Raw genomic sequence first — 25,183 nt, 5'->3', positions numbered from 1 at the left:
TCCTCTACTATTTAGACACGTTGATATAAATATTTGAGCAGCTCATTTTGTAAGTTTTCAGGAAGGTTCCTGTGATGCTAGCATGTTCTTCAGATATTTCTAGGGTTTGATACTGATATCATATTTCATGGTGCTTGTAAAAGTGTAAAATATTCTAGAATAGCTTGCAGAGTACAATGTAAATGTCTAATTATCCTACTAAGTTGGCCGTCTTCCTTTTTACCAGAACATGCCTAATTTTGTCTCAAGTAAGTCAATTCCATGACTTTGGATGACATTTGCAGTCTTGTACAGAAAATAATTATAACAGATATGAATTGAGAGCTTTCTTTGTATTAAGAGCCCTTCTGTAGTCTCTCTTTTAACCATCACAGCCCTCCTCTAAGTTAGGTACTAGTCTCTTTCATTTTTTTTTAATTTATTTATTTTTACTTAAATCCAATTAATATATAATGTATTACTGGTTTCAGGGGTAGAGGTCAGTAATTCATCAGTCTTATATAATATCCAGTGCTCATTACATCCTGTGTCCTCCTTAATGTCCATCACCCAGTTACCCCTCTCCCCACCCTTTTCCCCCCCAGCAACCCTCAGTTTGTCTCATTCATTTTTACAGGTGAGAACCTGGGCACAGAGCAGTCAGGTTGCATTCTCAAAATCATACAGCCTTGGAAGAGAAGGATCCAGGATTTGAACTCAGGTGGTCCTCTTTGGAGGCCCTACCTACCTTTAAACGTTATTCTTTGTCTGTAAATAATCTTGAGTTAACACAGTCCTTTGTTTAAAAAAAGCAAATGAAATCTTTACAATTATGCATAGCAGGGTTCACTTCTGCAACATGATGTGATCCTTACTTAACTGGTGGGATCCAGCCGCACACGGTACTCAGCTTGCACGAACAGCAGCAACTTAACACACACTTAGAGCTGCATGGTCAATCCCAAACCAAACTATGAAGTTGATGAAATTTATGTTCCATTTTCACAGGCCTCGGCTTCCACATTCTCGACTTTTCTTGGCACATTCTCTCCAACTGCTTTCTAGCTCTCCCGTCGTGTGTAAACAGAAGAGAATTTGATACCAGCCTTTATAGTGTGGTTGATGGATTCCACTTTACATGGGTGTGAATGAATTTCAGTAATGTGCATTATCTCAAGTAAGCATCTTCACTCAAACCTTTGGTTTTATCTCTAATGGAAAGATTTGAGTCCATTAAAATACCAGCCTCAGTAACCATGTGGTAAGATAACTTGAGAGTGGTAGGCTCTTGATCTAACTCTCTACCTTCATTAAGATACTCTATTTAATGAGACCGATAGAAGGTAAAGGTGCCCTAAAGAACAACATCACACAGTTTTCTTTGCTTATTTAGACCTACCCGCCTTTGGTGAAACTAAGGCTAACAGTGACCCATCAGTTGATGCACCAGACATTTTCCAGGAGTTTCTGGGGGCAGAAGAGCATGTATGTCATTGTTATCCTTTTCTGCCAAGACTGGAAGAAGTGTCTAGGGCACATCCGTTCCTTCCAGATACTCTGCCCACCATCACTGCCTGTACAGAGGCTTCAAGATCAAACAGCTCGAGCCCCCTGTTCATTATGATGTTGTGATATTTGGTAGCCAGCATTGAGGTATCATAGGAACCCTGCTCTTGTGACATCCTGAAATGCCTATGTCTTTTGTATTACTTTGATCTCTGATAAGAAATTGCTAAAAAGAAAACCATCTTCCTTATTAAAAGAGGCAGTGCTGTGGAATTTTCTTCTTTCACATGGTTTTTCTCTGTTTATATATTTATCTTTTCCACCGGACTCATCGAAGTCTAGGACTGTTTCTTTTCTCTTTGCACCCTCAGTGCCTCATGGAGCACTTGACACAGAGTAATGTAAATGTGGAATGAGGGAATTAATGAATGAGGAGTGAATAAGTACATTTTTGTCGAGTCTATATATAACTTTAGCCTCTGTAGGGGTATGCGTAGAATAATTTCCCAACAGAAATTAATAATAGCACAAAGTATCCAGTGGTATTAGGCAGGATAATTTATGCTACTAGAATAAGATATTAGCTTAGACATTTATTCATCCCCAAAATAGAAACTGTCTATTAACAAAAATTTAGGACTTAGGTTATAAGTAAGTACTAATTTTAGATTATTTAGAAAAGTCTCATTAAAAACAGACAGAGAATCTGAATAGACATTTTTCCAAAGAAGACATACAGATGGTCAACACATACATAAAATGGCGCTCAACATCACTAATCATCAGGGAAATGAAAATCAAAACCACAATGAGATATTACTTACACTAGTTAGAATGGATTATCATCAAGAAGACAAGTGATAAGTGGTAAGGATGTGGAGAAAAGGGAACCCTTGTATACTCTTAATGGCATGTAAATTGGTGCAACCACTATGGAAAACAGTATGGAGGTTCCTCAAAAAATTAAAAATCCAGCAATCCCACCTCTGGGTATATATTCAAAGGAAATGAAAACAGGATATTGAAGAGATGTGTACACTTCCATGTTCACTGCAACATTATTCACATAGCCAAGATATGGAAACAACCTAAGTGTCACTAGATGGATAAATGGATAAAGAAGATGTGCTATTTGTATGCAATGTAATATTCAGCCCTGAGAAAGAAGGAAATCCTGCCATTTGTGACAGCATGGTTGGAACTTGAAGGCATTATGCTAAGTGAAATGAGCCAGACAGAGAAAGACAAGTACTGTATGGTATCATATATATACATCTATATATATATATATGAAGTCAAACTCATAGAAACAGAGAGTAGAAAAGTGGTTGTCAGGTATTGGGGGGGTGAATATGGAAAGGTTGGTTAAAGGGTACAAGCAATCTTTCAGCTACAAGATAAGTAAGGTTTGAGGATCTGATGTATAACATGGTGACTATAGTTGATAATACTATACTGTGTAATTGAAATTTGCTAAGAGGGTGAAACTTAAATGTTCTCACCAAAAGAAAAGAAAAGAAAAGAAAAAAGGAAAAGAAAAAAGAAAAGAAAAGAAAAAAGGGAGGAAGGAAGGAAGGTAGGTGAGGTGATGGATGTGTTAGTTAACTAGATGGGGGTACCCTTTCACAATGTATGTACATCAAATCAGCATGATGTACAGTTTAAATATCTTACCATTTTGTCGATTATACTTCAGTAAAGCTGAAATTTAAAACAAATGTACTTAGCAGTGTTGTTTGTTTGTTGTCAGACAAGATGTGGGTTGTTTTTTTTTTTATGTTTCACTGACTCCTTTAGTGATACTTTTCATATCCATTTCCTATTTGATCTTTAAAAATTAAAATCACTTGTCAAAATCATTCTTATAACCTGTCATATCTTAATGCTATGTCTTAATCAAATGATATTCAAACTTGTCTGAAAGGAAAGTTTGCCTTCCTGTTTGGAAACTTACACAACATTCTGCCCACCAGATGTCAATGCTTCTTTTGGAAACACTTTTTGTATGGTTTCTCTTCTCATCACGCAAAGAGCACAGTCTATAGTTTAAAGATTTTGACAATTTTAACATCTGGGGGTGACAAATCCAGGAACTCTATGGCCATAATGATAAGGATAAACAAAGAGTAGACGAAAGGTAGTCTTACAGGAGAGAATATTTCCCCCCACTTTTCACTTAGAGTAAGGAGTGAAATGAATAGGGAATTGAAGGATAACGTATAAGTCTGAAACAGCACTTTTCCAGGTGCAGGAGAGGATGTGAAATTGCTGACATTGCTTTTAAAAAGTTCAAACTGTAAAGAAAAAGGAAATAGTACCTGGAATGGTGGTTTTTCACTGAAGCTAAGATCAAAGCTCATCGTTTCTAAGTATAAAGTAAATGGAGGCTTTGGGAATTGCTCTAATTTTAATATAAGACAATTTTCTAATTTTTATTCACTTTCTACTGACTCATGCTTTGTTTGCAGTTACATCGATTTGAAATGTATTTGTGAAAAAAATAGTTTAACCACTTGTCTTTTAACTTGGTACTGTGATAATTAGCAGTGAGATCCATTTGTTTTACATCTGGACTACTGTAATACTAATTAGAAAGGACAGTATATTTTTCAGATCTCCATGTACCTTTATACACTGAACCTTTTTTTTTTAAGTTTTTTTATTTATTCGTTTGAGAGAGAGAGCACTCCAGGGAGAGCAGGAGTGGGGGGGAGGGGGAGGGAAAAGAAGAGGGGCAGGGAGAGAGGGAGAAGCAGATTTCCTGCTGAACCGGGAGCCCAATGTGGGCTTGCGGGCTGATGCGGGGCTCCATGCCAGGACCCCAGGATCATGACCTGAGCCGAAGGCAGATGCTTAATGGACTGACCCACCCAGGTGCCCCTACACTGAACCTTCTAATATGTCTTATTTTACTTGTCACACTACAAGGTGTGACATTATTGGTAGCCATAATGGAAAGATTTCATTTCTTGATTTAAAACATAGAAGAGTAATTGTCCAGATCTTAAATGAACCCTGCCTATTTTGACAATGGGAAATGAAGTAAAGATTTCGCTCTATTTTCCTTAGTATGTGGAAATTGTAAAGGTAGACTGAGGCCCAAGTATGGTTTGGGCCACTTCAAAACCCTGCCTTCACCTTTTGTATTTTCTACCTCTTCTGCTTTTTGAACTGCCTTGGCCTCTTTAAAAACAAATGGGTCAAGATTTTTTTTTTTCAGTTCCACTCTTCAGACTTAGACTTTATAAGTACATGAGTTAACATCACGAATATCATGACTAATTATGCTCTGTGCAATTAACCAATTTTCTATTTTATCTGGGGATTTTGATGGCAGATGACACAGCTTTGATGAGTGATTAATTGGCCAGGAGGAAGGTGGGCTCTTTGGGCTAGATTGATAGGGTCGTGGGAAATACCCCAAATGCCAAGAAGCTGAAATAAGCCCCCCCCAATAAAAATTCTTTGAAGACTATATTTAAATTAGAAAAAATATAGTCAGTCATGTGTATATGCTTCTTACAGGGGCAGTCAGTTTACATAAGCATTTTAATAGCCCTTTTGGATATCTGCTAAATTTTGGTAAGAATGAGAATTGACATGGATATTATCATTTTGAAAGGGGTGAAGGAAGGAATTTTTTTGAAGTAAAAGCAGTTTAGAAAATTCAATATAAAAACAGCTTTATTTAGACACTCTGTGAACTTTGCATAAAAATTTAAATGCCTGAAATAAAACCCTTGTGCATACAAGTCATTAGGGTTTGGTTGACACAGAGTTTGAGCTAGCAAAAAAAAAAATGTAACAAACTGTTTTGGAGGGTCTCATGACTCCAACACTATGACTCCTATGCTCATGTTTCCCTGATTTGGGATAGGTTTATATTTCTTAGGACAGGAGTCAAATTAAAAACAAAAAACAAAAAACTCTTAGGACAATTGTTCCAATCACTTTTCCTATTTCTGATTTCAGGAAAAAAGTTATTGGTTATTCATGGTTAAAAGGTAAACTGAGGCACATTAAAATTTTTCAAGTTTATTTGAGCATGCATTAATTCAAATTGGGCAGTGCCAAACCAAAGATAGTTAGAAGAGTTCTACTCATAGGAGCGAGGGACAGGTTTTTATAGAGAAGACACTGAACCAAAGCAAAAAGATGGTTTGATTGGTTATTGCTTAAGTGGTTGCCTTATTTGGGAAAACCTCCTTCACTCTTTGTGATTGGTTGTTCTTAAGTTTCATTGTTTTGGATTCAAGTGCATTGACTCTGGCTCAGACTTTGGTTCACTTATGCAGGCTACTACTGCATTAGAGACACCTCAGGGGACTGTCCTCCTTGTTTAAACGTTTAACAACATTATAGGCTTAAGCTACTATTTCTGATTTGCGCTATAAATATGGACCAGGCTAGAATTCTGTATTCTGTACCATACTATTCAAAAGTAAATATCATATAGCATCACTGTTGTGTATCCAGTTATTTCTGTATATCAATAGCTCTGAACAGGTTTATTTATTCAAAGACTCTCCAATCTAGAGTCATTAAAACTGTGTATTCAGAAAATCATATAGCATCTAACCTCCCAGCTGTAGACCTAGAAATTCAGGTCAAGAAAAGAAGTGTAGCCACACAAAACTGGAGATCACGGTCATGTGCAGTTGAGTTTCAGGTGTGGCAATCTTGGCAAAGGCAAGTTATCTAGGTTTAAAAAACATGGAACTCCTTTAGAATTGTATTTTGTTACCACAGTAAAGAGACCTAAGTTTTCATCATGTGCTTTCTCCTTAATATGTAACAGGAATGAGGTTTCAGAAATTGAAACCTCAAAATCCCCTTTACAAATATAATAGTTTAGTTTACTAATAATTAAACCAGAAAAATTTGCAGTTGTACCTGTCTTCATGTACCTGTTTCTTATATGCAAAATGGATCAGTTTCTATTCAAAGAAAAAAATACCTATTTATGTAATAGTACAGAATATTTCTCACACTCACTTCTTTGCATGGGATAAAAAAGAACAAGTCCATTTTCTTTGTTCCTGAGATTTTTTTTGAATTGATTCTATGGACTCAACATTGTGTTGTCTATATGTCTTTTTTTTTTTTTTTTTAAGATTTTATTTATTTATTTGACAGAGAGAGATAGCGAGCGCAGGAACACAAGCAGGGGGAGTGGAAGAGGGAAAAGCAGGCTTCCCGCCAAGCAGGAAGCCCGATGTGGGGCTCGATGTGGGGATCCCAGGACCCTGGGATCATGACCTGAGCCGAAGGCAGACGCTTAACAACTGGGCCACCCAGGCGCCCCTGTCTGTATGTCTTTTTAATTGCTGCTTGCTGTTGGCTTTCTAGATGTCCTTCTGAACAGACCTTTACATGAACTATATTTGTTCTGGAGAATGCAGCATGACCACACAGATTTGGTCAAAATAATGAGCATTCCTTTAAAGGCCAGCTGAGAGAGAAAGGATTTGCTCAGCACATTTTTACCACTGATGCAACTCCCTCCCTCTCTCTCTCTTTCTTTTTTCTTTTTTTTTTTCTCTCATACAAAACGTCACATCATTCCTAAGGATGAGAAACTCACAGGCTAAAAATGTAAGGCTTTCTCCGTGTCTGGAGGAAAATTTTGTCATTTAAAATAAAATAGCTCTGACCAGGCCGGACAGTTTTCCTGAGTATTTCATTCCTAGGACTGTTTGCATTCTTTCCCAATGAGCTAGAGTGATAGGCACCAGAACCTATTTATAACAGGCAAGATGAGCTATTAAACTATTCAGTGCTGGTTTAAGAATAAAAGCTTCAAGTGATTGGTGGGAATTTCTACGTGCCTCTTGTCAGCAAGCATCCTTTGCCCTTTTGGGGGAGATGTGGCTGTCTGTTAGGTTTGTGAGAACCCAGCTCAGGAATAGCATGTGATGTGAAAAGGGAAACAGTTGGATTGAAACCATACATGGTGAAGTAAAAAAGATGCTCTTTCTTGAGCTGTTGCTGAAATATGCTGGGGTTATTTCAGTGTGCTTGCAGAATAAATAGAACTGAAGGCACCCTGGAGAATAATGTAAAAGTATGTGAGAGGACTCTGAATTTTCCCAGCTGCATCTCTCAGCCAGTTACCATTCAGCTTTCACTCTGACTCGAGAAAACATTATTCCAGGGCACAAGAGTCTGAGCCCTTTGTGAGACTGCCCTGCTTGTTTAAAGACATAAGAGAAGTTTCAACCTAACCCTGTATGCCTCACAATTACTGAGAATCAAAACACTGAAGCAAAACCAAAGAAACAAACAAAACAACAACAATCCCCCCCCCCCCGCCCACCAACAAGCGGGAGAAGACATGGTAAATGATATGATAACTCTTGATAAACTACACAGAATCATAGAATGTTTGACCCACCTAAAGGTCTTGGTCTAAGCTCTTAATCAGATGAAGAAAGCAAGACACACTTAATTCAAATAACCTAATAACTTAGCCAGTTACACCAGAACTGGGATGACTTCTCGTGGCTTCCTGTCTCCCTGTCCAAGGGTACCCTTCATTGGGAAATGCACATCAATAGCAGGCATTACAAATGGAAAGCATGTCTATAAAGTGTTAGAGCAATGTTGTCCATTGGCAGTCTCTAGACCTATCAAGTCTGTGGCCCCGTAGCTATGTAGCAGCTGAAAGAAGCTACAGCATCGGGCTCCTGGGTGGCTCAGTTGGTTAAGCGACTGCCTTCAGCTCAGGTCATGATCCTGGAGTCCTGGGATCGAGTCCCACATCGGGCTCCCTGCTCAGCAGGGGGTCTGCTTCTCCCTCTGACCCTCTTCACTCTTGTGCTATCTCTCATTCTCTTTCACTCAAATAAATAAAATAAAAAAAGAAGCTACAGCATCTTGGTATTACAAGTACTTAGGTTCATCTGGTTTGGTTATTCCCAGGAAGACTAAAGTTGCTGGATATTTTTAGGAAAGTTTAGCCATTCAGATTAAAAGGAGGGTGTTGCTGGTGTTGTGAAAAATAGACCGAGATACAGGATTAGGTAGTTAAGAATGATGACTGATCAGGGGAGACATTCTTCTCTGCATTTTTTACTTTATTTATTTATGAAGCATTGACATATTCTCGTTGATTTAGTTTTCAGTACAGTGGGAATTGGTCTGTTTAATGTAACTCATTCTTTTTTTTTATTATGTTCAGTTAGCCAACATACAGTACATCATTAGTTTTTGGTGTAGTGTTCAGTGATTCATTAGTTGCATATAACACCCAGTGCTCATCACGACACGTGCCCTCCTTAATGCCCATCATCCAGTTACCCTCCTCCCACCTCCCTTCTGTAACCCTCAGTTTGTTTCCCGGAGTTCAGAATCTCTCATGGTTTGTCCCCCTCTCTGATTTCTTCTCATTCGGTTTTCCCTCCCTTCTCCTTCTTTTAAACCTGCCTTCATAGCTAAACTTAATCTCCTAGCTGAAATTGTATATGAGAAATATACTTCTTCCTCTCTATGAGTGCTTATTTAAATTGATATTTTGAGCTCTTCTGCAGACACGAGGTCATGTCTGTGAGGCTCTCAGCATCACAGAAACCCATCAGTAGAGGATGGTGCTTCTTATCAATAGCATCTCTTCTTCATGCCAGGGCACAACAACAGGGAGGAACTTTTCTTCTAATCCAGACCTACACTGGGAAACAATTACTGAATCTAGATCAGTTTTTGTTATGAATTTGAGACTTTAGGTGTGAGAGTCTTTCCCAAGCTGTCTGTTTCCCTACCTTAGTGTAGCAAACATCTTCAGAATGACGGAGAAGGAAAATCTAGATCAACCTCTAGGTTATTCTGGGTTTTATCTTAGCAGATTTTTGAGTAGATCAAATGAAATAGTATACATACGAATTAAAGCTTATTGTTGTGACTTTAAACATCAACTTGAGGAAGTTTATTTTACTTGATAGCGTTAAAATATAGAAAGGGATAAATATTTATCAGGAAATTATAATAATGGCACGTGTATCACATTAGCCACACACCTGACTATGTGTTATCTCACATGATCTTCTCAACCCTCTAAGAGTAACTAGTGTGATTATTTCCATTCTTAAATGTGAAAATGGAGGCTTACAGAGATCATGCAACTAATCAGTGACAGAGCCACCGATCTTTATGATTCCAGAATATATGTTTTTGACCACTAGGTTCTGTTATCTGAAATATAAGTTTTACTTTTCATTATATCATAAAAACACATAGTAAATAACTTTATAACTCTACTAGTTGTGTACTAAGCCTACCAGATTTTCATTGGTTTTGTTGGTTAGGTCTTTTTGTTTTGTTTGTTTTGATGAAAAATCTTGGAAGATTTAAACTATCCTATGTTTTTTATGAAGAGAGATCAGAACAAAGTAGGCTGTCAGCAACTGGCAAGCATCAGTGATTCATGTGAAAGACTATTGTCTTTGGTGATACAATGAGTGCTGGGCTAAGATTTATGTAAACAATGTCACTGGGATACATTATCTACAGTTCCGTTTTAACAGCTCTGGGGTGCCATGATTCCCTTATAAAATTTTCCATTTGAAGATCTGGCATTGTTTATTTAAAAGGCATATGTAGTTTTAAATCACAGGAAAAAATAATGGTATCAATATATCATTAAATTCACACTTTCAGAGTACCAGATTCCCTCGAAGCATGATTTCTCCGAAAAGTAGGGCCAACATATTGATTGTAAAATGCCTAAATTAAAAATGTAGTAATGTGTAATATGAGGCACTCTGCTAAATGTTGTCTGGTGTAAGAGACTTACCTCACGGAAGAAGGATATATGATGTGTTTTTTTGGAGCAGAGCTTTGGAGCCTCGTTCTCCACACCCCATCTTCATGTCAGCTTTAGCTCAGGGCTGAAGCCCTGGGAATTGTTCAGTACATACTCACCCTGAAGGTGTTCTGCCTCAAGAGAGTTGAATCATTTTGAACTTCAACCCAGTTTTTCCGACTTCACATTCTGCAGCTTCTTTTCACTTTTCTGTCATTCTCCTTGTCATCTTACAGATCTAGAAACCGAGCAGAAAGGGCATGAGTTACTTTATCCTGGTCACTGGCAGAACTGAAACCTGAGTCTAGATGCACACATTGCTACTACGTTGCACCCTCGACTTTGAAGCAGTTTAATTTAACACAATACTGACTTGTGTAGACATGGCATTTGAAACTTACCCGGACTTTCTGGGTCCAGTTACTGGGTAGGACAATTGCAGATGTTTTTGTTTGTGAATGTTGGGTTTCCGTGGTCTTTTTTTTTCCTCCCCTTTTCATAAGACAATTTGAGATTATAAATAGACCATCACTGCTAGAAAATAAGAGAGTCGGTAGGGTTAATTTATAAATGAAGAATACCGTATTTTATTCTTCTGTGTACACACAGAAACGCAAAGTAAAGAAACATACAGAAACACATGTACACAGTTTCCCTAAACAAGATCTTTCCTGCATCTTTAGACCTCCCCCTGCTAAGAATGTTTTGGGATATCTCCAGCTAACATAAAAAGCAACTGAGTTGGGAAATCCCTGATTCTTTTAGCAAAATGAGAAGTTTGTGACTGAGCTAAATAGGTGGTTTTTCTAGTATCAGTGCTATGCAAATTTGCTGTCAGGCGTCACATTTCTCCTTAGGAGATGTTCCCATTCACCCCGCAGTAATATGTTAATGAAGGAGGCTTGTTCCTACAAAGAAAACTCAGAGTATGTTTGCAAATAATGATGATATTAGCTGTATGTCGTCCTGGATATCACTGCCAAGAATTCTGCACACATTTCATTTTTAGGACGGGAAATTTCTATTTAGTCTATGGCTTGGTGTGTGAATGTGAGCCAGTTTCTTATTCAGAAGCTGATGATGGTATATTTTTCTATCTTGATTATTTTCTTGGGATTTCTGGCCATCCTGTTTAGGCGCCTGCTGCTGGCAGTGAGTCTCATCAACATCCAAACGATGCAGGGCTTGAGGTGCTCCATAAATGCCTGTCTGGGGAGGTGAAAGTACCTTTCCTCTTTTCCAAATATCCACAGGGCACAAGACTGCAAAAACATATGCCTGGCTTTTGTAGACATCTCTGTAGGGTATCTTTTTTTTCTCTAGGAGATTCCTGCCACGTTTCCCTCAAGCCTTTTTAAAAAATATGAATTTCTTTTCACACCTAGTCCGATTTTGCCCATTGTAGATGAAATTATTCAAGGAGGAATTATTTTGTATAGGAAATAGTGAAACTGGAAAAAAGCAAACACGCACACCTTTATCACAGGTGAGATAACCCTTTTTCTCTCTTACTTCCTGTATCATATTAAGAAAACTTTCATAATATGCAAATGGGAAGATTTGTTGCTATGGTCTGAATTGTGTGGGCCTCCCACCCCACAATCCATATGTTGGAACCCTAACCCCCGATGTGATGATACTTGGAGGCGGGGCCTTTGGGAGATAATTAGGTTTAGATGAGGTCATGAGAATGGGGCTTTCATAATGAAATTAGTGCCCTTAAAAGAAGAGACACCAGAGAGCTTGTGCTCTCTCTCTTTCCCTGACATTTGAGGACACAGGGAGAAGGGATCCATCTATAAGCCATAAAGAGAGCCCTCACGGGAGAGCAAACTCTGATAGACCTTGATCTTGTACTTCCCAGCCTCCAGAACTATGAGAGAATTTATTTCTCTTGTTTAAGCACCTAGTCTGTGGTATTTTTTCAGCACAGCATGGACTGACAAAGACACTTGTCATATAACAAATATCAATGTAAATATGATTGGTTAGTTTGATTTGCAAAGTGGCCAAGTTTCCTTATCCATTTAAAAATTCACTTATAGTTAACAGTACAAAATACCAAGAGGTTCCCTCTGTAGGAAAAGTTGCCATGGTTTGTCCCAGAAAACTCTCAGACTCTCTCACAGCCTTAGAGACTCCTTTTCAAGTCTAATAATGTATAGATTTTCTCAGATTTTTTATGTAGACAGCCATACCATTTACAAATAAAGTTTGTTTTGTTTTTATCTTTATGGTGTAAGCCATTTTATTTAATTGTCTTCTGTTATTGAATTGGCTGTCGTATCTAATGTTTTATTGAATACAAGAGATAGTGGAAGGTCTCCCCGTATATTTGCTGGATTTTGATAAGAATCCTTTATCTGGTTCAGCATGTTTCTCTTCTATTCCTATTTGCTAAGTTTTGTTTTTCTACATGAATGAGTATTGAATTAATTTTCATCACTTATTAGGGATATCGTAAGTTAATTACTCTTTAAGGAGTGCATTACATTCTGAGATAAATCATCACTTTATTTTTAGGGTTAGATTTCTCTGTGGATCTTTATTTCTTTCTATAAGAAATACAAGGGCGATGTTTCTTTCTTATGTGAGTCCAAGTAGGTGGCTGGTCAGAGATAGCCTTTTTTTTTTTTTTTTTAAGATTTTATTTATTTAATTTGAGAGAGAGAATGAGAGAAAGCATGAGCACAAGTGGGAGGGTCAGAGGGAGAAGGAGAGAGAATCTCAAGCAGACTCTGAGCTTGGTGCAATGCCCGAGATGGGGCTCGATCTCACGACCCTGAGATCACGACCTGAACCAAGGAAACCAAGAGTCGGAGGCTTAACCAACTGGTTAACTCTGGTGCCCCCAGAGGTAGCCTCTTTAACTCCAGATTTTTCATATGCATTCCAGCCAGTTGGAAGGACTATGAGGAGGAGGAAGAGAGGCCTACATTTTATAAGGACATACATTTATGATACTCTGGTGGCCATAATTTATATGGCCACCCTTAGTTATCAGAGAAGCCCCATTTCACCATTTTCTATTTACTATTTCCTGTATCCTATTTAATTTTGGTATTTTCTATTATGTATTGTCCAGCATTATGGGTCAAATTTTTAGCTCCTTTATGCTTAATCTTTATAATTTGTTAATAAAATTATTGATGTCTATAAATGTTCCTTGAAAATCACTTAGGTACGTCTCACAAGTTTGATATATTATACACCAAGTGTTGCTCAATTCTATACATTTTATAATATTCATGTGTGAATTCCACTTCAAACCATTAACTAGAGAGTATGTTTTTTAATTTCTATATGGTTTAAGAATACATTTTTAAAAATTTTTTATTGTTATGTTAATCACCATACATTACATCATTAGTTTTTGATGTAGTGTTCCACGATTCATTGTTTGTGCATAACACCAAGTGCTCCATGCAGAACGTGCCCTCTTTAATACCCATCACCAGGCTAACCCATCCTCCCACCCCCCTCCCCTCTAGAACCCTCAGTTTGTTTTTCAGAGTCCATCGGCTCTCATGGTTCCTCTCCCCCTCCGATTTCCCCCCCTTCATCCTTCCCCTCCTGCTATCTTCTTCTTCTTCTTTTTTTTTTTTAACATATATTGTATTATTTGTTTCAGAGGTACAGATCTGTGATTCAACAGTCTTGCACGATTCACAGTGCTCACCATAGCACATACCCTCCCCAATGTCTATCACCCAGCCACCCCATCCCTCCCACCCCCCACCACTCCAGCAACCCTCAGTTTGTTTCCTGAGATTAAGAATTCCTCATATCAGTGAGGTCATATGATACATGTCTTTCTCTGATTGACTTATTTTGCTCAGCATAACACCCTCTGGTTCCATCCACGTCGTTGCAAATGGCAAGATCGCATTCCTTTTGATGGCTGCATAATATTCCATTGTATATATATACCACTTCTTCTTTATCCATTCATCTGTCGATGGACATCTTGGCTCTTTCCACAGTTTGGCTATTGTGGACAATGCTGCTATAAACATCAGGGTGCATGTACCCCTTTGGATCCCTACATTTGTATCTTTGGCATAAATACCCAGTAGTGCAATTGCTGGATCGTATGGTAGCTCTATTTTCAACTTTTTGAGGAACCTCCATACTGTTTTCCAGAGTGGCTGCACCAGCTTGCATTCCCACCAACAGTGTAGGAGGGTTCCCCTTGCTCTGCATCCCCGCCAACATCTGTCGTTTCCTGACTTGTTAATTTTAGCCATTCTGACTGGTGTGAGGTGATATCTCATCAAGGTTTTGATTTGGATTTCCCTGATGCCGAGCAATGTTGGGCACTTTTTCATGTGTCTGTTGGCCATTTGGATGTCTTCTTTGGAAAAATGTCTGTTCATGTCTTCTGCCCATTTCTGATTGGATCATTTGTTCTTTGGGTGTTGAGTTTAAGAAGTTCTTTATAGAGTTTGGATATCAGCCCTTTATCTGATATGTCATTTGCAAATATCTTCTCCCATTCTGTCGGTTGTCTTTTGGTTTTGTTGACTGTTTCTTTTGCTGTGCAAAAGCTTTTTATCTTGATGAAGTCCCAATAGTTCATTTTTGCCCTTGCTTCCCTTGCCTTTGGCGATGTTTCTAGGAAGAAGTTGCTGCAGCTGAGGTCGAAGAGGTTGCTGCCTGTGTTCTCCTTTAGGATTTTGATGGACTCCTGTCTCACATTGAGGTCTTTCAACCATTTTGAGTCTATTTTTGTGTGTGGTGTAAGGAAATGGTCCAGTTTCATTCTTCTGCATGTGGCTATCCAATTTTCCCAACACCATTTGTTGAAGAGACTGTCTTTTTTCCACCGGACATTCTTTCCTGCTTTGTCGAAGATTAGTTGACCATAGAGTTGAGGGTCCATTTCTGGGCTCTCCATTCTGTTCCATTGATCTATGTGTCTGTTTTTGTGCCAGTACCATACTGTCTTGATGATGACAGCTCTGTAATAGAGCTGGAAGTCCGGAATTGTGATGCCGCCAGCTTTGCCCTTCTTTTTCAACATTCCTCTGGCTATTCGGGGTCTTTTCTGGTTCCATACAAATTTTAGGATTATTTGTTCCATTTCTTTGAAAAAAGTGGATGGTATTTTGATGGGGATTGCATTGAATGTGTAGATTGCTCTAGGTAGCATTGACATCTTCACAATACTTGTTCTTCCAATCCATGAGCATGGAACGTTTTTCCATTTCTTTGTGTCTTCCTCAATTTCTTTCATGAGTATTTTAGAGTTTTCTGAGTACAGATCCTTTGCCTCTTTGGTTAGATTTATTCCTAGGTATCTTATGGTTTTGGGTGCAATTGTAAATGGGATCGACTCCTTAATTTCTCTTTCTTCTGTCTTGTTGTTGGTGTATAGGAATGCCACTGATTTCTGTGCATTGATTTTATATCCTGCCACTTGACTGAATTCCTGTATGAGTTCTAGCAGTTTTGGGGTGGAGTCTTTTGGGTTTTCCACATAAAGTATCATATCATCTGCAAAGAGTGAGAGTTTGACTTCTTCTTTGCCAATTTGGATGCCTTTTATTTCTTTCTGTTGTCTGATTGCTGTGGCTAGGACTTTTAATACTATGTTGTATAGCAGTGGTGATAGTGGACATCCCTGCCGCGTTCCTGACCTTAGGGGGAAAGCTCTCAGTTTTTCCCCATTGAGAATGATATTCGCTGTGGGTTTTTCATAGATGGCTTTTATGATATTGAGGTAGGTACCCTCTATCCCTATACTCTGAAGAGTTTTGATCAAGAAAGGATGCTGTACTTTGTCAAATGCTTTTTTCTGCATCTATTGAGAGGATCATATGATTCTTGTTCTTTCTTTTGTTAATGTATTGTATCACGTTGATTGATTTGCAGATGTTGAACCAACCTTGCAGCCCAGGGATAAATCCCACTTGGTCGTGGTGAATAATCCTTTTACTGTTGGATCCTATTGGCTAGTATTTTGGTGAGAATTTTTGCATCCATGTTCATCAAGGATATTGGTCTGTCATTCTCCTTTTTGATGGGGTCTTTGTCTGGTTTGGGGATCAAGGTAATGGTGGCCTCATAAAATGAGTTTGGAAGTTTTCCTTCCATTTCTATTTTTTGGAACCGTTTCAGAAGAATAGGTATTAATTCTTCTTTAAATGTTTGGTAGAATTCCCCTGGGAAGCCATCTGGCCCTGGGCTTTCGTTTGTTGGGAGATTTTTGATGACTGCTTCAATTTCCTTAGTGGTTATAGGTCTGTTCAGGTTTTCTATTTCTTCCTGGTTCAGTTTTGGTAGTTGATACATCTCTAGGAATGCATCCATTTCTTCCAGGTTATCTAATTTGCTGGCATATAGTTGCTCATAATATGCTCTTATACTTGTTTGTATTTCTTTGGTGTTGGTTGTGATCTCTCCTCTTTCATTCATGATTTTGTTGATTTGGGTCATTTCTCTTTTCTTTTTGATAAGTCTGGCCAGGAGTTTAAGAATACATTTTTAAGGTTGATTTCTTATATGATTGCCCAGAGAAGATGAAATATATGCTATAGATTCTTTAATGTTTATTGAGATTGCCTTGTCATTTAATTTGTGGTCAAATCGTTTAGCTGTCCCTTTTATGCTTAAAATAAATGTGTACTCTCTATTTATTGGATCCAGGAGTTCTGTTGATCAAGATTATTAATTATGTCACCTAACTCTTCCATATAGTTGTTAATTTTTATCTGCTTTTTTTTTTTTTTGCTTTACTTCTGCATATTTCTAATAGAGGTATGTTACAATTTTTTATTGATTGTGGATTTGTCCATTTTTCCTGAAGTTCTTTTCTTATATTTGTCTTTATTCACATTTAATTATTGATTATTGCATCTATATGAATTTTTCTATTAATTTTTACTCTAAATTCTAATGTAACTTATTAAATATTGCTAAGTTAAGTTTGCATCTTCATTTGCTTGTAACATATTTTTGTCCCTTTATTGTTAAGTTCTGTCTTCTTTGTTTTAGGTATGTTTCTTAAAATAGACTTGCTGGATTTCTATAAAATCAATTTAATAATGTCTTCTTTTAATATATTAGTTGGACACATTTGCATTTATTATGTTTACTGATTATAACATCTTACTTTGATTTTATTTTCCGTACATTTTGTTTATTTTTCCTCTTTTCTGCATTTTGTTTCATTAAAAACTTTTAGAAAATTTACCTTTATTTCCTTTGCTGATTTGGAAGCTATAGATTATATCTCTTTTCATGTAGTAGACACCTATTAAGTTTATGCTAGTTATTTAAGTATACATTTTTTAAACAAAATTCAAAGTTATTCAAAATACCTATACTTACTTCAATGCATGATAGGGATCTCAGTATGCTTTAACTATTCACACAACACCCAATCCCATATCATTCTTACTATTATATTGAGTTTTAGCTACCATTTGAAAGTAGCAAATACTCTTAAACTTGTTTCTGGTCTAAAATTTTAAAAATTTGCCCTTATTCTTGAATGTTGAATTAAGTATAGAATTGTATTGTAAGTCATTTAATCTCAGTACCTGGAAGATACTACTCCACTGTGTTATACAATCTAGTGTTACTGATAAGATTTGTTTTGTCTTTCTGAATGTTGTCCATTCATAGTTTATCTCTTTTTTCCTTTCCCTTTTTTTAAGTGATTTTTGTATTTATCTTTGATGTAATTGCCTTGATATACATGGTTTCCTTATAATGTATCTAGATGTGAATTTATCCCTATTGTTCCTACATTTTACTTGATGTAAACTTTCAATCTGAAAATCCATGTCCTTTTATCTAGTGAGTATTACATCAATAATCCTTTAATCAGTAATCCTGGTTCTTATATTGACAACCCACAGATTAGTTTATGGTTCTCTCCAGGTATGCAACTGTGCTAAATCTAGAATACAAGTCATTATTCCTTAGGGTTCTGTCTCAGTGAGAATATCAAATGTGCTCTCATGTTACTACCATTTGTGGTAGGTTGTTATAATAATGGCCTCAATGAATGTCGCCCCTCAGTAGCCATGGCTTCATAGTCCCTTCCACATTGACTCTGGGCTTAAACATGTGCCTTGCTTTATCTAATTGGACATCCACAAATGTGACATAAGTAGAGGCTTAATATATGCTTATGCATTAGGGCTGGCCCTAGTGGAACCCTGAGATCACCATGTTGTGAGGACTCATGGTCTAACCTCTAGTCATGCCCCAGCCATCCTGTTAGTTGAAAGCAGCCACAGGTGAAAGCAGGAGAACCACCAAGCCAACACTCAGAATTATGAAAAAAATAAATCCGTGTTGTTTCAATCTACTGAGGTTTGGAGTGTTATCTTATCCAGCAATAGTTAACTAATACAATGTCTGATTTTTAACCCTTCCTTCTTCAAGAATATGTTCCGAATGACATACAGATTTTTATACCTAGTTGTGATGATGGCATACACAAAACAAACTTTTTAGTCCTTTGTTCCTTATGTTTAGTTATCCCCAGAATGAAGTCATTAACACCCTGGGGTACGAGTAATCATGTTTGCAGAACTTATGTAGGACATTCAGGTTCCCAATGGGGATAAAAAATCAGAACAGATTAAATATATAAATAAAGTAGGTTCTTTTTTAGAGCTGGGAAAGAAATTAAGATAGGGTGGAGCAGTGTCCATTTGAAAATGCTAGAGCCCTGAAAAAACAGCAAGGGGTGCTGGTAACTGAAGTAGAAGCTCTGAATCATGATCACGGTCGTGATTTTCCTTCCCAATGGAATGAAGTCCAGTTTTAGATGGAAAAGACACAGGCTTACCTCTGTATTTATATAAAGAGCTTTCAAGTCATACTTCCTTGGAAGCCATGTGACTAACTCAAAGATCAAACTTCAAGTTAGTCATTTGCTGGCCTTAAATAAGGCAGGGTAGATTTCACAGACTACACAAGAGCAGTTTTCCAGAATGCCTTAGGGGCATAGAACGTGCCTTTAAAGCAGATAATCCACTAATTTTTTATTAATGGTGTGTCTACTTCTCTTTGGCTCAGGGTTATTCCAATTTGAGAATAAAGAATGTATTAAGGGAACTGAGTAGACTTTTAAATATATATACACACACACACACATATATATATATATCACATATGTGTACACATACCATACATAAACATGTATATGTGTGTATAAACTTAATCAGGACTGATACAAAGAGAAGCCATCTTTTACTGAGCAACCTGATAATTTCCTTAAGAACCTGTTTAAGGGATAAAATATGCCATCATCACAACTAGGTATAAGCTAACAGCTATGGCCACACAGCCAAAAAGCTTTTTATTTTTAAGAAATATTTTTATCTGACCAACTTAAACTAAGAAAAAAAATATCTTCCTAACAAATTCATTGAAAAAGATCAAAGCAAAATAAAAGATTTGAGGAACTGGACAGACATTTCACATCCTTATAATCAGAGGCAGATGTTCCTACCCTCTCATACTCAGAGGGTAAATTTGGCCAGAATTCTTTTTATCCCCAACAAAGTTAATTGGAATGTGAAAAGCTTGCCAGGACATAGGATGGGGGAAGCCATTGTTTGCCCTAAAATGAGTGTTGGCTTTCATATGGTGGACTTTCAAGAAGTCAAGCTTTTGTATGGTTTAAATATTTTAGCTATGCTAGAGGGAATGTTTCTTCTACCCCAACCAATCGCTTTCTCACTTGCCACAACTTTTTTTTCTAGGCTGCATGATTTGGGATACAGAAAACTCTGACATTATGACCTACCCATTTTTTATAAAAATAATGTTGTATTGGATACCCCCTAAACTCAAGAAAAAGAACAGATTTTACATGACCCTAATCCTGACTATTTCATCATGTTGGTAGAATGAAATCTTTCTTCCTAAAACTACTAGCTGAACAAGTACAAAATACAGAGAGTAAACATCAATATATCTGCTCTTTCTTGGTGCTTTCTTCCCTTATAACAATGCTTCATAGTTAATTGATTTTTCTAATTTACTTGTTTATTAGTATGGAATTACCGTAACAAAAATATAGCAGAATTTGAAAGAGGAAGGACACCATTTATAATGGACCAGGAGGTGAGAAAATAAGAAAAGCAAACCTCAAGTTCTGCCTGATCTTTACAAATGAGAGTGTGAATGATTTTCCTCTGTGCCTTCTTAGGTAAAACTCAGAAGAATCAAGCATGAAGATAGAGGTCAACATCTAGGGTTCAGCTTAAGTAAAAATATTCAAATACTAAATAAATATGAACTTACCCAGGGAAGCTTCCTCTGCTCTTCAAACTGGATCAGTTGGTGCCACAGCTGCCTGTACTTCTCTTTTTGCTGCACTTCTGATAATGGAAATTTAAAAAGAATTGGTTGGTTAACATTTTCCTTCTGCATAAAATGAAAACTCCATGATGGCAAAGAGCGAATCTGTCTTATTTAATGCTGTTAAGTAACAAAAATGTAGTCAAGTAAATTTTAAGCTCAAATTGGCTTTATTGATTCACAAATCAGCATCCCATCTAGCAAGTAAAATGGAGCGCCAAAGGGCTCCAAAAAGGGAAGATTTTTTTAAAGGCAGGATAAGAAAGTCATGAACAGAAAAAAAGATTATTTCAGGTGAATAGACCTTTCTTTGGGGGACAGAGGGAGCCCATGTGACAGCTGACCTCATTGGTGCAGACCAGAAAATTCCTGACTGTCTGGTTAAGACTACATTTCTGGGGGAGGCAAAAGTGCAATTATATTAGGTATATAAACCCCAGTTTGGTGATGTGGCTGATCCTAAGTGACTCCATTTTGGGTGTGTGGTTTTCTTTTTAACAAAACGGCCCCCCCCCCCCCGCTTTGATCAGACTCTCAGCTTATTGAGAGATGTGATAAAAATTGAAGGATTGGTGCCACTCTTTGCTACCGCTCTGAAGTTCTTGCAGTTTTTGTTATTCCCTTCGTGTGATGTCCATAGTCATGATGTTTTGCTTAAACTCTGTGATATTCACAGGTCATGGCTTCAGGTTTATGTTTTTTAATTTGGTCATTCTCTTTGTTCCTTTTCTGATGTGCAGGCTTACAGAGATCATTTACTTGGATGGTGGCTGCAAACATGTACTTAAAGCCTTTGAGAGAATATAGCACACCAGGGAGATTTTTATGATCACTATAAACAGAACAATTCTCAGTGTTCGTAATGCACTTTGTAGTGATGGTCCCCAAGACCCAAGCCAATCAAAATCAAATAAGTCAAAGAAAGATCTTGTTAAAGGACTCACCTTTTTTTAAGCCAAGTGGCTTACTCGTTATTTTATGTAATTGAGTTTTAACTTCCCTGGAGGTATTAATCCAGGTGTAGCTAGATGGTGTTGGCCGCAGCATAGACGCCTGCCTTGCTCAGCTAGAAGATAATCAAGGGCTATTCTATTATCAAGAACTTTGGCCAGAGAGTCTAAGGATCTTTGCTGCATAGCTACTGCTTTAGCAGTGGATTTTTCAATAATTTCAAGAATTAAGGAGAAATTCCTGATCATAGCCTCATTTACATTTATCACTAACAAGGTAAAAGAAGTGAATCTGAATCATGAAATCCTCCTAGTAGGTCCTTTCTAACTTGATGATGTAAATTCAGGGGAGTCAGCCAATGAGATGTTTTATTTTGCTTGTGAAAAGTGAGGGGCTCAGTTAGATTTTCTCCTAGCCTGAAATAAAAGGTTGTTCTAAATTCTAGAGGTTACACCCCCTAGCAATGGCCTACGTGATACAGTGAGGGTGTTATCTTTCAAGGCCAATGTCAGAGTAAAGGAAGGAAAAAGGAGAAAGGGTTTCATGTTCTGTTTAAGCAGGAAGTCTTGATGCCTCATCTTGACTGGAAGCAGTCTACCTCAATGTCAACTACTTCTCTTCCCTGTCCTTTGATTCAGAGTTCTGCAGTGTCTAAATAAGACCAAATGTCAGGTGGAGTCTTTAGCTGTGTGATAGGTACCCAAAGCTCAGTACTTTCTAGTTTTGCAGCAGTGTCAGTGGTCAGGACCACTTGGTAAGGTCCCTTCAGATGGAACTTGAGGGCTGTCTTCCTCTGATGGTATTTCCGGAAAACTCAGTTACCAGGCTCTAAACTATGACCAGCAAGATCCTTTGAATTGGGATCTGGAAAGGCTTCTTTAACCTGTTGATGACAAGCTTGAGCATCATATTATTTGCCCAGTGAAGTGGGTTCCTTGATCATTGAAGATCATGGAGGGTACCCCCTAAATGGGAAATACATTTTCTTTGCCACTGTGAGGGCATCAGCCTTGGGGCAGGGAAAATTTCAACCCATCTAGAAACCATATGTACAATAACTAGAACATATTGATAACCTGTACTCATTAGCAGTAGAATGAAGTCCAGCTGCAGATTTTTAAAGGGTCCAGAGGGAGGAGGTCTGGGGCCTGTGGGGATAAAAATGTTTGTTCCAGGATTATGGACCTGACAGGTCAGGCATTGCTGGTAGACTGTTTTTGCAATTTTATAAAAGTCTTCCCACCAATGTCTATTCATAATTTGAGTCATCTGAAATGTACTGTGGTGGGTGAAGGAATGCAAATGCTGAAAAATGGGATTTTCCAGGGATCCGGGAAGAACCAAGTAGCTATCTTGGGTTTCCCATAGCCCCAGCTGTTGATTTTCAACCTTTCTTTACCCATCTTAGTTTCTCTGATTCAGGAGCAGACTATTACCATGTTGTAAGGACAATAGGATGGCAAAAGTCTGGCACCAGGAAGTGTTTTTTTGTTTTGTTTTGTTTTGTTTTTTGGAGGAGCGGAATGGACTTTATCCATGTGTGCCACAATTTTTATAGATTCTATTGCCACTGCCTTTGCATGAAAGCCAGCTTGACTACATATTAAAAGTTCTTTCCAAAGATCCCTTTTCCACAAACCTTAGTGGCTTTAATTACATATATTAGAATTTTTCTTAACCCTTAGAAACCTTAATTTCTTTTTTTTTTTTTTTAATTTTTTTATTGTTATGTTAATCCCCATACATTACATCATTAGTTTTAGATATAGTGTTCCATGATTCATTGTTTGTGCATAACACCCAGTGCTCCATGCAGAACGTGCCCTCCTCAATACCCATCACCAGGCTAACCCATCCTCCCAACCCCCTCCCCTCTAGAACCCTCAGTTTGTTTTTCAGAGTCCATCGTCTCTCATGGTTCTTCTCCCCCTCCGATTTCCCCCCCTTCATTCTTCCCCTCCTGCTACATTCTTCTTCTTTTTTTCTTTCTTAACATATATTGCATTATTTGTTTCAGAGGTACAGATCTGAGATTCAACAGTCCTGCACAATTCACAGGGCTTACCAGAACACATACCCTCCCCAGTGTCCATCACCCAGTCACCCCATCCCTCCCACCCCACCCCCCACTCCAGCAACCCTCAGTTTGAGAAACCTTAATTTCTAATGAAAGCTAAGTATAAGCAAGTATGAACTGTTATATTAGCATTCTTTAGATTTGCAAATTCATTAATACATTTCATAATTTCTAGAAGCATATGCTTTTTCCAATTTTCCAGTTTCTCTGTAATAAGAAGCCAAAGTACATAAACTGTTCAGTAATAATTTTAGTATTTTGTCTTGTTTTTAAAAAGATTTTATTTATTTGACAGAGAGAGAGAGAGAGCACAAACAGGGGAAGCGGCAGGCAGAGGGAGACGGAGAAGCAGGCTCCCCACTGAGCAGAGAGCAAGACATGGGACTCAATACCAGGACCCTGGGATCATGACCTGAGCTGAAGGCAGATGCTTAATCAACTGAGCCACCCAGGTGACCCAGTATTTTGTCTTATGTGGAAATGATCTAGATATTTAATTACTATCCATCATCTAATTTAACTTAGCAAAACTCTAAAGTTTTAAGATACCAAAATGATCTGGGAAAACTAAGTAGAGATAAATGTTGTTGAAAAATTAATTTATAAGCTTTTATCTTACACTGTTTAATTCATTTGTTTAAATATGTTTAGATTAGTCTTAAAACATCACAAGACATTAAACAGCTAAGCACCATCTTGAAGTTACCTTTCTTGCTGACAAATTCTGTGATGGAACATGAGCGTATTTGACTTATAGTGAATTAGGTAGACCAAAAGTATTATATTTAAGGCTGAAAACTAAAACATGCCTGTTTTAGTTAAACCAACAAACTTCGATTAGCTTTTATTTATTAAATATTAATCCTAGATCACATGAACTTGGAAAACATTTGGGCTAAGTTTCTATTATATTTCTGAGAGTCTAATTTGTATAAGCAATGAATTTTTTTTAAGCCAATTAAATAGAGCTCTTTTGCAAATGAATTTTGGCGATACCATCCAGAGGTAGAAAATACCACACATCTACAACGCATATATAGGGACACACATGAACATACAGACAAATGCAAACACCTTATTGTTTTAAAATTTTTAGCCATAAGAAGTATAATAAAGCAAAACTCACTAGTTCATAAAAGAACAGTGGGATCCAAACTGTTTTTCTGGCGATTGGAATAAGTTAAGCTTATCTGCTCAGATGGCTGAAGTTTTTTCTACTAATATTGGTAGAGAAGAAACTTAAGATTTACATTTGTGCTTAACAAGTAACCTTATAGAAGCCATGGGCTAGATTTTGGGCAAGGGTGATTTTATAGCCATTTGTATTTTTTAAAAGTCCTCTTTTTTCTTGTTTTTGTTTATTTTTTTTTTTCTTCAGTCTTAGGAATTGGGGATGATCTAGATAAGTTTCCAGAGAGGTTACAAACCTTTTGAGATCGGGCGCCTGGGTGGCTCAGTTGGTTAAGCGACTGCCTTCGGCTCAGGTCATGATCCTGGAGTCCCGGGATCGAGTCCCACATCGGGCTCCCTGCTCAGCGGGGGGTCTG

General features: G+C 37.6%; 1 long non-coding RNA gene across 2 annotated transcripts in view; it reads left to right on the top strand.

Annotated features, from left to right (window-relative positions):
- LOC118553701 (uncharacterized) overlaps positions 1-25,183 on the top strand; it is a 258,776-nt gene that overhangs the window by 114,235 nt on the left and 119,358 nt on the right. The window contains exon 3 of one of the 2 annotated variants that reach the window (XR_013441111.1): positions 23,934-24,088. The exons of the other annotated variant lie outside the window; for it this stretch is intronic. This is a non-coding gene — a long non-coding RNA (uncharacterized LOC118553701). The remainder of the gene's footprint in view (positions 1-23,933; positions 24,089-25,183) is intronic. 2 annotated transcript variants of the gene reach the window in all.

This window comes from Halichoerus grypus, chromosome 9, assembly GCF_964656455.1.
Source record: "Halichoerus grypus chromosome 9, mHalGry1.hap1.1, whole genome shotgun sequence".
In the NCBI taxonomy this organism is placed as follows: domain Eukaryota; kingdom Metazoa; phylum Chordata; class Mammalia; order Carnivora; family Phocidae; genus Halichoerus; species Halichoerus grypus.
The sequence above is the reverse complement of the archived record's forward strand: the minus strand, read 5'-3'. Positions and strand labels throughout refer to the sequence as shown.